We start from the raw sequence: 12,082 nt of genomic DNA on the forward strand, positions 1-12,082 counted from the left end.
ATACATGTACAAGTTGTAGGGCTTTATGATAGCATAGAAACTGCTATTATTTCTAAAATAACATTTATGACAGCATAGAAATTGCTATTATTTCTAAAATAACAATTCCATTCAAAAATGCATTATTTTATCTGTGTTATTAAATCATTTACTTAATAATATTAAATAGTTAAAAGATATTGTTCAGATGCAAATAACTAATTCTAAAAATTAAGTCTAAGTCTAAAAACACTGTAAAGGTGCAAACATTTAGTCTTTAAAACAAATAAGCAAGATATTCAGACTCTGATTGGCTGTTGTCATTTTCTTTTTTCTTCTTAACTTCTGCTATTAGTGTTTATTTACAGCTCTGGGTTATGCTTTGAGCTGCTCTAGCAAATAGCCGAGCAGCAACTACTGGGAAGGTAGTTTATAAAATAATAATTTATCATATGTTTGTGATTTTTTTTTTTTTTTTAAATATTGCATAAACTGTTGTGATAATAAAATAATTTTACGCTATATTGTACTGCCCTAATATGTTAAAAGTATAAATGGTTATATATTTTGTGTAAATAAACATTTTTCTATTTTATTTCTAATCTCTGTGTACATTTCAGCTTTTTTTTTAAAGATTTGTTCAGTAGCTACAGTGTCCCAAGAGTGGGTTATCTGTTTTGACTCGAATAACTTTACACAATATTTATATTACACTTTACATTCATCATTTTTTCTATTCATTTATTGCAAACAAGTGTTAAAGGATAAAATAAAACTTGCACAAATACACTGCGTACATATTCATGTGGTTGCTTTAATGTTATCATTGTGTAATTTAAAGGATGGTAATATTAGGGTTCTGTTTATTATTCATAAACAAGTTATAAACTCTAGTTTAGCTAACCGTTAAAATAAAAATGGTATAAAATTATATTGTAAATTAAATTTAAGTAAATGTTCAATGTAAATGCAGTAAAAAATAATATGTGTATATGTAAATATAACTGAAAACATTGATGTAAATGAAATATTTTAAAATATATTTAATTGAATTTTTAAATAATTTATTAAACTTTAAAAAAATGAAAAACCTATTTAAATATCAATGCCTGAAATTTAAATTTGAAAGTATTTTAATATAATATTTCTTATATCCTACAACCTAATATTTTAGGTACTATATATAGTTTAATCAGTTGTTTAAATATTTTATTATGTGTTATTTAATATTAATAAATAAGTTACCTGAACATTACGGTCAATATAATTGACAAAATTCTAAAACATTTAAAAGTCAATATTTCAGTATGTTTATTATTGAACTATTAAAAAATATTATATTTCTTAAAAGGTGTGAAATATAAGTCCTAATTATAAAAACATTTTATCTAACTCACATGCAATTCAAATAAAGCTATATTTAGTTATGTTGCAAATAAACATACAATTATATTTGAATATAATGTAATACATTTATTAAAAATAATACTTATTATGTTACTCAATTCATTTAAAATGGATTTTCTTTTTCAAATTATGTAATATATGATATACAATGAGAGCAGTCTACAGCACATGGCTAATTAATATGCACCTGTCATACCCCAGAAAGCACATGGCTAATTATGCCAGTTCCCGCCTTTGATTTTTTTACCATATTGGGTAATTTCATTAATTTCAGCAAGCATGAGCACCTGTCGAGGTCTCAGGTGACCCCAGTGGGGTTCAGGGGTCACTACCTTGCAGTCTAAGGCCATGTGACGTCGAGAGGACTGCTGGGGGCCACAGGGTGGGGACAGAGAAGATCCATCAGGTTCCTTTTCGCAGGGGCCATGCTAATCTTCTCTGTATCGATCCAATTTTAGTATATGTGCCACCGTAGCGAGCACGGACGAGTGGACAGGCTCAGGGCATATGTACGCCTCGAGTCCCAGCAATGTTCCTCCAAGGTGGTGGGACCTGGAGAGCCATGTTCCCACTTGTATGCCGTGCACTACAGAGCTTTGGCCCTGTCAGTGCTAGGCACACTGATTGATGCAGTAGGTCACCAAGTTTATGGACGGGGGGAAATTAGAGTGTCAGGATAGCCTATGGCAATCCCACTAAAGCAAGGGCTTTGGAAGTGCATTAGCACAACAAAACATATGATCAAAGCATCCCACATTCGTTGTCACCATGCATGTAGACTTTCCAGTTGACCCAGCAGCACCTCCCACGATTTGCTAAACCCATCGTCATGCACCATTTGGAAACATGAAAAGCCTTTTGTCTTTTTTCATTTCTGTACTTTTACCCACGCACTAAAAAAGCAATATGGAGCGCTTCACGGATTTGCGTGTCATCCTTTCGCAGGGGCCATGCTAATCTTCTCTGTATCGATCCAATTTTAGTATATGTGCCACCGTAGCATGCACAGATCAGCAGTCAGGCTCAGGGCATATGTACGCCTTGAGTCCCAGCAATGTTCCTCCAAGGTGGTGGGACCTGGAGAGCCATGTTCCCACTTGTATGCCGTGCACTACAGAGCTTTGGCCCTGTCAGTGCTAGGCACACTGATTGATGCAGTAGGTCACCAAGTTTATGGACAGGGGGAAATTAGAGTGTCAGGATAGCCTATGGCAAAGTCCCAGTAAAGCAAGGGCTTTGGAAGTGCATTGGTTGCACAACAAAACAAATGATCAAAGCATCCCACATTCGTTTTCACCATGCATGTAGACTTTCCAGTTGACCCAGCAGCACCTCCCACGATTTGCTAAACCCATCCTCATGCACCATTTGGAATCGTGAAAAGCCTTTTGTCTTTTTGCATTTCTGTACTTTTACCCACGCACTAAAACAGCAATATGGAGCGCTTCACGGATTTGCGTGTCATCCTTTCGCAGGGGCCATGCTAATCTTCTCTGTATCGATCCAATTTTAGTATATGTGCCACCGTAGCGAGCACGGACGAGTGGACAGGCTCAGGGCATATGTACGCCTCGAGTCCCAGCAATGTTCCTCCAAGGTGGTGGGACCTGGAGAGCCATGTTCCCACTTGTATGCCGTGCACTACAGAGCTTTGGCCCTGTCAGTGCTAGGCACACTGATTGATGCAGTAGGTCACCAAGTTTATGGACAGGGGGAAATTAGAGTGTCAGGATAGCCTATGGCAAAGTCCCAGTAAAGCAAGGGCTTTGGAAGTGCATTGGTTGCACAACAAAGCAAACGATCAAAGCATCCCACATTCGTTTTCACCATGCATGTAGACTTTCCAGTTGACCCAGCAGCACCTCCCACGATTTGCTAAACCCATCCTCATGCACCATTTGGAATCGTGAAAAGCCTTTTGTCTTTTTGCATTTCTGTACTTTTACCCACGCACTAAAACAGCAATATGGAGCGCTTCACGGATTTGCGTGTCATCCTTTCGCAGGGGCCATGCTAATCTTCTCTGTATCGATCCAATTTTAGTATATGTGCCACCGTAGCGAGCACGGACGAGTGGACAGGCTCAGGGCATATGTACGCCTCGAGTCCCAGCAATGTTCCTCCAAGGTGGTGGGACCTGGAGAGCCATGTTCCCACTTGTATGCCGTGCACTACAGAGCTTTGGCCCTGTCAGTGCTAGGCACACTGATTGATGCAGTAGGTCACCAAGTTTATGGACAGGGGGAAATTAGAGTGTCAGGATAGCCTATGGCAAAGTCCCAGTAAAGCAAGGGCTTTGGAAGTGCATTGGTTGCACAACAAAGCAAACGATCAAAGCATCCCACATTCGTTTTCACCATGCATGTAGACTTTCCAGTTGACCCAGCAGCACCTCCCACGATTTGCTAAACCCATCCTCATGCACCATTTGGAATCGTGAAAAGCCTTTTGTCTTTTTGCATTTCTGTACTTTTACCCACGCACTAAAACAGCAATATGGAGCGCTTCACGGATTTGCGTGTCATCCTTTCGCAGGGGCCATGCTAATCTTCTCTGTATCGATCCAATTTTAGTATATGTGCCACCGTAGCGAGCACGGACGAGTGGACAGGCTCAGGGCATATGTACGCCTCGAGTCCCAGCAATGTTCCTCCAAGGTGGTGGGACCTGGAGAGTCATGTTCCCACTTGTATGCCGTGCACTACAGAGCTTTGGCCCTGTCAGTGCTAGGCACACTGATTGATGCAGTAGGTCACCAAGTTTATGGACAGGGGGAAATTAGAGTGTCAGGATAGCCTATGGCAAAGTCCCAGTAAAGCAAGGGCTTTGGAAGTGCATTGGTTGCACAACAAAGCAAACGATCAAAGCATCCCACATTCGTTTTCACCATGCATGTAGACTTTCCAGTTGACCCAGCAGCACCTCCCACGATTTGCTAAACTCATCCTCATGCACCATTTGGAATCGTGAAAAGTCTTTTGTCTTTTTGCATTTCTGTACTTTTACCCACGCACTAAAACAGCATCATGGAGCACTTCACGGATTTGCGTGTCATCCTTTCGCAGGGGCCATGCTAATCTTCTCTGTATCAATCCAATTTTAGTATATGTGCCACCGTAGCAAGCACAGACCAGTGGTCAGGCTCAGGGCATATTTACGCCTCGAGTCCCAGCAATGTTCCTCCAGGGTGGTGGGAACCGGAGAGCCATGTTCCCACTTGTATGCCGTGCACTACAGAGCTTTGGCCCTGTCAGTGCTAGGCACACTGATTGATGCAGTAGGTCACCAAGTTTATGGACGGGGGGGAAATTAGAGTATCACGATAGCCTATGGCAATCCCACTAAAGCAAGGGCTTTGGAAGTGCATTAGCACAACAAAACAAATGATCAAAGCATCCCACATTCGTTTTCACCATGCATGTAGACTTTCCAGTTGACCCAGCAGCACCTCCCACGATTTGCTAAACCCATCGTCATGCACCATTTGGAAACGTGAAAAGCCTTTTGTCTTTTTTCATTTCTGTACTTTTACCCACACACAAAAAAAGCAATATGGGGCGATTCACGGATTTGCGTGTCATCCTTTCGCAGGGGCCATGCTAATCTTCTCTGTATCGATCCAATTTTAGTATATGTGCCACCGTAGCGAGCACAGATCAGCAGTCAGGCTCAGGGCATATGTACGCCTCGAGTCCCAGCAATGTTCCTCTAAGGTGGTGGGACCTGGAGAGCCATGTTCCCACTTGTATGCCGTGCACTACAGAGCTTTGGCCCTGTCAGTGCTAGGCACACTGATTGATGCAGTAGGTCACCAAGTTTATGGACAGGGGGAAATTAGAGTGTCAGGATAGCCTATGGCAAAGTCCCAGTAAAGCAAGGGCTTTGGAAGTGCATTGGTTGCACAACAAAGCAAACGATCAAAGCATCCCACATTCGTTTTCACCATGCATGTAGAATTTCCAGTTGACCCAGCAGCACCTCCCACGATTTGCTAAACCCATCCTCATGCACCATTTGGAATCGTGAAAAGCCTTTTGTCTTTTTTCATTTCTGTACTTTTACCCACGCACTAAAACAGCAATATGGAGCGCTTCACGGATTTGCGTGTCATCCTTTCGCAGGGGCCATGCTAATCTTCTCTGTATCGATCCAATTTTAGTTGTGCCACCGTAGCAAGCACAGACCAGCGGTCAGGCTCAGGGCATATGTACGCCTCGAGTCCCAGCAATGTTCCTTCAAGGTGGTGGGACCCGAAGAGCCATGTTCCCACTTGTATGCCGTGCACTACAGAGCTTTGGCCCTGTCAGTGCTAGGCACACTGATTGATGCAGTAGGTCACCAAGTTTATGGACAGGGGGAAATTAGAGTGTCAGGATAGCCTATGGCAAAGTCCCACTAAAGCAAGGGCTTTGGAAGTGCATTAGCACAACAAAACAAACGATCAAAGCATCCCACATTCGTTTTCACCATGCATGTAGACTTTCCAGTTGACCCAGCAGCACCTCCCACGATTTGCTAAACCCATCCTCATGCACCATTTGGAATCGTGAAAAGCCTTTTGTCTTTTTGCATTTCTGTACTTTTACCCACGCACTAAAACAGCAATATGGAGCGCTTCACGGATTTGCGTGTCATCCTTTCGCAGGGGCCATGCTAATCTTCTCTGTATTGATCCAATTTTAGTATATGTGCCACCGTAGCGAGCACAGATCAGCAGTCAGGCTCAGGGCATATGTACGCCTCGAGTCCCAGCAATGTTCCTCCAAGGTGGTGGGACCTGGAGAGCCATGTTCCCACTTGTATGCCGTGCACTACAGAGCTTTGGCTCTGTCAGTGCTAGGCACACTGATTGATGCAGTAGGTCACCAAGTTTATGGACAGGGGGAAATTAGAGTGTCAGGATAGCCTATGGCAAAGTCCCAGTAAAGCAAGGGCTTTGGAAGTGCATTGGTTGCACAACAAAACAAATGATCAAAGCATCCCACATTCGTTTTCACCATGCATGTAGACTTTCCAGTTGACCCAGCAGCACCTCCCACGATTTGCTAAACCCATCCTCATGCACCATTTGGAATCGTGAAAAGCCTTTTGTCTTTTTTCATTTCTGTACTTTTACCCACGCACTAAAACAGCAATATGGAGCGCTTCACAGATTTGCGTGTCATCCTTTCGCAGGGGCCATGCTAATCTTCTCTGTATCGATCCAATTTTAGTATATGTGCCACCGTAGCGAGCACGGACGAGTGGACAGGCTCAGGGCATATGTACGCCTCGAGTCCCAGCAATGTTCCTCCAAGGTGGTGGGACCTGGAGAGCCATGTTCCCACTTGTATGCCGTGCACTACAGAGCTTTGGCCCTGTCAGTGCTAGGCACACTGATTGATGCAGTAGGTCACCAAGTTTATGGACAGGGGGAAATTAGAGTGTCAGGATAGCCTATGGCAAAGTCCCAGTAAAGCAAGGGCTTTGGAAGTGCATTGGTTGCACAACAAAGCAAACGATCAAAGCATCCCACATTCGTTTTCACCATGCATGTAGACTTTCCAGTTGACCCAGCAGCACCTCCCACGATTTGCTAAACCCATCCTCATGCACCATTTGGAATCGTGAAAAGCCTTTTGTCTTTTTTCATTTCTGTACTTTTACCCACGCACTAAAACAGCAATATGGAGCGCTTCACGGATTTGCGTGTCATCCTTTCGCAGGGGCCATGCTAATCTTCTCTGTATCGATCCAATTTTAGTATATGTGCCACCGTAGCAAGCACAGACCAGCGGTCAGGCTCAGGGCATATGTACGCCTCGAGTCCCAGCAATGTTCCTCCAAGGTGGTGGGACCCGAAGAGCCATGTTCCCACTTGTATGCCGTGCACTACAGAGCTTTGGCCCTGTCAGTGCTAGGCACACTGATTGATGCAGTAGGTCACCAAGTTTATGGACGGGGGGGAAATTAGAGTATCACGATAGCCTATGGCAATCCCACTAAAGCAAGGGCTTTGGAAGTGCATTAGCACAACAAAACAAATGATCAAAGCATCCCACATTCGTTTTCACCATGCATGTAGACTTTCCAGTTGACCCAGAAGCACCTCCCACGATTTGCTAAACCCATCGTCATGCACCATTTGGAAACGTGAAAAGCCTTTTGTCTTTTTTCATTTCTGTACTTTTACCCACACACAAAAAAAGCAATATGGAGCAATTCACGGATTAGCGTGTCATCCTTTCGCAGGGGTCATGCTAGTCTTCTCTGTATCGATCCAATTTTAGTATATGTGCCACCGTAGCGAGCACAGACCAGTGGTCAGGCTCAGGGCATATGTACGCCTCGAGTCCCAGCAATGTTCCTTCAAGGTGGTGGGACCCGAAGAGCCATGTTCCCACTTATATACCGTGCACTACAGAGCTTTGGCCCTGTCAGTGCTAGGCACACTGATTGATGCAGTAGGTCACCAAGTTTATGGACAGGGGGAAATTAGAGTGTCAGGATAGCCTATGGCAAAGTCCCACTAAAGCAAGGGCTTTGGAAGTGCATTAGCACAACAAAACAAACGATCAGAGCATCCCACATTCGTTTTCACCATGCATGTAGACTTTCCAGTTGACCCAGCAGCACCTCCCACGATTTGCTAAACTCATCCTCATGCACCATTTGGAATCGTGAAAAGCCTTTTGTCTTTTTGCATTTCTGTACTTTTACCCACGCACTAAAACAGCAATATGGAGCACTTCACGGATTTGCGTGTCATCCTTTCGCAGGGGCCATGCTAATTTTCTCTGTATCAATACAATTTTAGTATATGTGCCACCGTAGCGAGCATAGACCAGTGGTCAGGCTCAGGGCATATTTACGCCTCGAGTCCCAGCAATGTTCCTCCAGGGTGGTGGGAACCGGAGAGCCATGTTCCCACTTGTATGCCGTGCACTACAGAGCTTTGGCCCTGTCAGTGCTAGGCACACTGATTGATGCAGTAGGTCACCAAGTTTATGGACGGGGGGAAATTAGAGCGTCACGATAGCCTATGGCAATCCCACTAAAGCAAGGGCTTTGGAAGTGCATTAGCACAACAAAACAAATGATCAAAGCATCCCACATTCGTTTTCACCATGCATGTAGACTTTCTAGTTGACCCAGCAGCACCTCCCACGATTTGCTAAACCCATCGTCATGCACCATTTGGAAACGTGAAAAGCCTTTTGTCTTTTTTCATTTCTGTACTTTTACCCACACACAAAAAAAGCAATATGGAGCAATTCACGGATTTGCGTGTCATCCTTTCGCAGGGGCCATGCTAATCTTCTCTGTATCGATCCAATTTTAGTATATGTGCCACCGTAGCGAGCACAGATCAGCAGTCAGGCTCAGGGCATATGTACGCCTCGAGTCCCAGCAATGTTCCTCCAAGGTGGTGGGACCTGGAGAGCCATGTTCCCACTTGTATGCCGTGCACTACAGAGCTTTGGCCCTGTCAATGCTAGGCACACTGATTGATGCAGTAGGTCACCAAGTTTATGGACAGGGGGAAATTAGAGTGTCAGGATAGCCTATGGCAAAGTCCCAGTAAAGCAAGGGCTTTGGAAGTGCATTGGTTGCACAACAAAGCAAACGATCAAAGCATCCCACATTCGTTTTCACCATGCATGTAGACTTTCCAGTTGACCCAGCAGCACCTCCCACGATTTGCTAAACCCATCCTCATGCACCATTTGGAATCGTGAAAAGCCTTTTGTCTTTTTGCATTTCTGTACTTTTACCCACGCACTAAAACAGCAATATGGAGCGCTTCACGGATTTGCGTGTCATCCTTTCGCAGGGGCCATGCTAATCTTCTCTGTATCGATCCAAGTATATGTTTTTTTTTTTCAAAACATCAGTTCAGAAGCATATAAAAATATCATTTACAAACATTCCTTATGACATTATGTTGGTTTCAAAACAGGAAAACAACAAGCATAATCATTCTGGCAAATCTATTTTCAAACCATCTAGTGAGTACGTAATATAAGGAGTATTCAACATAAACGTTTTGTAAAATTCAGTCTCTTTTTCTTCCATTCTAAAATATTGTTCCACAGTTTTAATATAGTTTTCCAGTTTCTTTTATACATTGTCCATAACTCCATTTTAGCATGTTTATTTTTAACAATGTTTCTCCTTTCTCAAATTACAGTTCTTGCAACTGATAGAAACAAATAGGCAATTCTTGTTTTACTTCCATTAAAACTAGGGATGCACGATATATCGGCGCCCATATCGTTATTGTCCGATAAATGCTATTTTTAAGATTATCGTTATCGATCCGATGTTGACACCTTGCAATTTCGAAATCATATCTTTTTTGCTTCAAGTATAGACTATTCAGTTCATAAGAGCAGTTCAATCTTTTATGAAGTTTGCTGTATAAAAATATAACAATTTAAAATATTTATTATTATCGGCCTATACATATCGGCTATCGGCCTCCAAGTCTGAAGAATTATCGGTTATCGGTATCAGCCAAAAAATCCATATCGGTGCATCCCTAATTAAAACCAAATAAAAATATTTTATACCATTCTGTCTCCTCCTCAATCAGTTTTACTTTTCATCATTTGTTTAATACTTTCTTTTAACTTTGCCATAAATTTATTAAATTCAACACATTTTAAAAACAAATGCATAATACCTTCATTTTCCAGTCCACATATTTTGCATAATGCATTCTCACTGCTTCCAATTTGTGCCAGTTTTGTTTCAGTGAAAATAACATTATGTCTGATGAAATAATCCAACGTTTCAATTTTTGCGTCTAAATATTTCCATTTTAAATTCTTCCAGATTCCCTCTTTGTCTATTTCCACAAATATTTTTTTCCAAAATTGTTCTGAAACTGGTCTTTTATGCACTTTGTTTCTGAAACAAATGTAGAAATTTTTGAGAACACATTCTTGAAAATCTTTCTCATTTTCCTTTAAAAACATTTTCACATTATTCCTTCATTCGAATCTATGATTTCAAAACTTTCTGGATCCACACCTACAAATGTTTCCATAATTTATCGTCCACCCAAACTAAATAATGAATTTCTAAATGACTTTGCTGCTTTTTAACACATATTACCACCCTCTCACCTAATATTATGGTTTTAGGAGATTTTAATATTCATGTGGATAATTTTAATAACTCCCTTACAAGTGATTTTATATCCTGTCTTGAGAGCTTTGGACTTCAACAGCATGTCAATGTTCCCACACACTCTAAAGGACACACCCTCAACCTCATCTGCTGCTCTGGTGTTTCACCCATTGACCTCTCTGCTGAGGAACTCCCTATAACGGATAATTTTCTCCTCTGATTTAATTTTGCACTCTCTCTTTCTTCCACCAAATCTCTCCGTACTATTTCCTTCCGTAACATAAAACATATTAATTTAAAATCCTTTTTTTGCTAGTATTAACTCTCTTCCTGAAATTACTAACCTTTCATCACCAAATGATTTAGTTTCTCATTACAACACTGGACTTCACTATAAGTCTCTGTAATAAAGTTCACGGCCCTTTGGCCGCCTGGAAGAAGGAGGCGGAGAACCGACGTAGTTTAAAATTATTTATTAATAACAGGGACGGCAGCTCCTCACGGAGACAATGGGGGGGTTGGCGCCACAGCCCCTGCGAGACCTATATGAGATGGGCCGAGAGAACAGGAGATGAAAAAAACGGAAAGACAGAGTACACCAGGAAAGGGGAGAGAGGAAAATGAAAAAAAAAATTGGGGTTCGGTTCTCCAGACACGCTGCCACTCGGTCCTCCACCAGCTGAGAGATGCGATGACGTGCTGAGAGCCCTGTGGAGGAATCTATCCACCCGTCTGTCTTCTGGCGTCCGGCGGCGGTTCTCCTGGCTGGCTGGCGGCATCTCTGGTCTCCTGCTCCGCTTCCGTGGATGGATGCAGGCTCTGGCATCATGGTGGATCGCGGCAACTCCCCCGGGTTCTGTGGGATGGCTCCCTTCAGCACTTTCCCCTTCGGTGGTGAGCCCTGCGTCTCCTGCTCCTCCCCATGCTGGGAGACGGCAGCAGGCAGATCCTTTCCTCGCCAGCCTCAGGCCGCCCCGGCACTCTGGGCAGAAGAACAGGTTTCTCCCCCAATCTGGTTAACTCCCAAACACTCGCCCCTCTCTCAGCGGCAAGGGCATCTGGACAACGCGTCCCTCCTTCTCCCGGGCTTCGGCACCACTGTAATAAAGTTCATGGCCCTTTGGCCGCCAGAAAGAAGGAGGCGGAGAACCAACGCAGTTTTAAAATATTCATTAATAACAGGGACGGCAGTCTCCGTGTCTAAACCAAAACGGACGGACGGCAGCTCCTCACGAAGACTGCCGTCAAACTGAAAGCAAAAGTAAAATATGTCCGGGCCCGGTCCTCTCTCGGCTTCCTCTGCCATAGTTCCTCCTTTTATGGTCCAGAGCTCCTTCCGTGGGATCCGAGGCAGGTGCGCACCGCAGGTGTATCCACTTACGCGGTGGCCTTACTCCGTTCCCACGGCTCTCGGCCACGCCCCCTCGCCACAGTCTCATATGGATTTTTTGAACATCTGACAGAAATAAAGTCAATCAGGTAAGCAATGAGCGTAGCTGCTGCTGCTTCTCTTCTGTTTCTGCATATTAACAGCAGGTGTTCATCATCAGTCCTCAATCATCACTTAATTAAACTCATCATC

General features: G+C 43.2%; 1 protein-coding gene, 13 non-coding genes and 2 pseudogenes across 14 annotated transcripts in view; all 16 read right to left on the reverse strand.

Moving 5' to 3' along the window:
- LOC110439461 (uncharacterized) overlaps positions 1-12,082 on the reverse strand; it is a 1,085,403-nt gene that overhangs the window by 255,214 nt on the left and 818,107 nt on the right. The window lies entirely within an intron of this gene.
- LOC141382087 (U6 spliceosomal RNA) lies at positions 1,795-1,868 on the reverse strand (annotated as a pseudogene).
- Positions 2,287-2,393, reverse strand: LOC137494902 (U6 spliceosomal RNA). Its single transcript, XR_011014846.1, has one exon. It is a non-coding gene; the product is annotated as a U6 spliceosomal RNA (small nuclear RNA).
- Positions 2,817-2,923, reverse strand: LOC141384227 (U6 spliceosomal RNA). Its single transcript, XR_012405282.1, has one exon. It is a non-coding gene; the product is annotated as a U6 spliceosomal RNA (small nuclear RNA).
- Positions 3,347-3,453, reverse strand: LOC137494646 (U6 spliceosomal RNA). Its single transcript, XR_011014592.1, has one exon. It is a non-coding gene; the product is annotated as a U6 spliceosomal RNA (small nuclear RNA).
- On the reverse strand, positions 3,877-3,983 carry LOC141384228 (U6 spliceosomal RNA). The gene has a single exon (XR_012405283.1). It is a non-coding gene; the product is annotated as a U6 spliceosomal RNA (small nuclear RNA).
- Positions 4,407-4,513, reverse strand: LOC141382072 (U6 spliceosomal RNA). The gene has a single exon (XR_012403018.1). It is a non-coding gene; the product is annotated as a U6 spliceosomal RNA (small nuclear RNA).
- On the reverse strand, positions 4,933-5,039 carry LOC137494649 (U6 spliceosomal RNA). The gene has a single exon (XR_011014595.2). It is a non-coding gene; the product is annotated as a U6 spliceosomal RNA (small nuclear RNA).
- On the reverse strand, positions 5,463-5,566 carry LOC137494831 (U6 spliceosomal RNA). The gene has a single exon (XR_011014775.2). It is a non-coding gene; the product is annotated as a U6 spliceosomal RNA (small nuclear RNA).
- LOC141382028 (U6 spliceosomal RNA) lies at positions 5,987-6,093 on the reverse strand. The gene has a single exon (XR_012402971.1). It is a non-coding gene; the product is annotated as a U6 spliceosomal RNA (small nuclear RNA).
- Positions 6,517-6,623, reverse strand: LOC137494651 (U6 spliceosomal RNA). The gene has a single exon (XR_011014597.2). It is a non-coding gene; the product is annotated as a U6 spliceosomal RNA (small nuclear RNA).
- On the reverse strand, positions 7,047-7,153 carry LOC137494784 (U6 spliceosomal RNA). Its single transcript, XR_011014730.2, has one exon. It is a non-coding gene; the product is annotated as a U6 spliceosomal RNA (small nuclear RNA).
- On the reverse strand, positions 7,573-7,679 carry LOC137495048 (U6 spliceosomal RNA). Its single transcript, XR_011014992.1, has one exon. It is a non-coding gene; the product is annotated as a U6 spliceosomal RNA (small nuclear RNA).
- Positions 8,100-8,206, reverse strand: LOC141382081 (U6 spliceosomal RNA). Its single transcript, XR_012403028.1, has one exon. It is a non-coding gene; the product is annotated as a U6 spliceosomal RNA (small nuclear RNA).
- Positions 8,625-8,731, reverse strand: LOC137494894 (U6 spliceosomal RNA). The gene has a single exon (XR_011014838.1). It is a non-coding gene; the product is annotated as a U6 spliceosomal RNA (small nuclear RNA).
- Positions 9,155-9,255, reverse strand: LOC137495078 (U6 spliceosomal RNA; annotated as a pseudogene).

Source organism: Danio rerio, chromosome 4, assembly GCF_049306965.1.
Source record: "Danio rerio strain Tuebingen ecotype United States chromosome 4, GRCz12tu, whole genome shotgun sequence".
NCBI classification, from domain to species: Eukaryota; Metazoa; Chordata; class Actinopteri; order Cypriniformes; family Danionidae; genus Danio; species Danio rerio.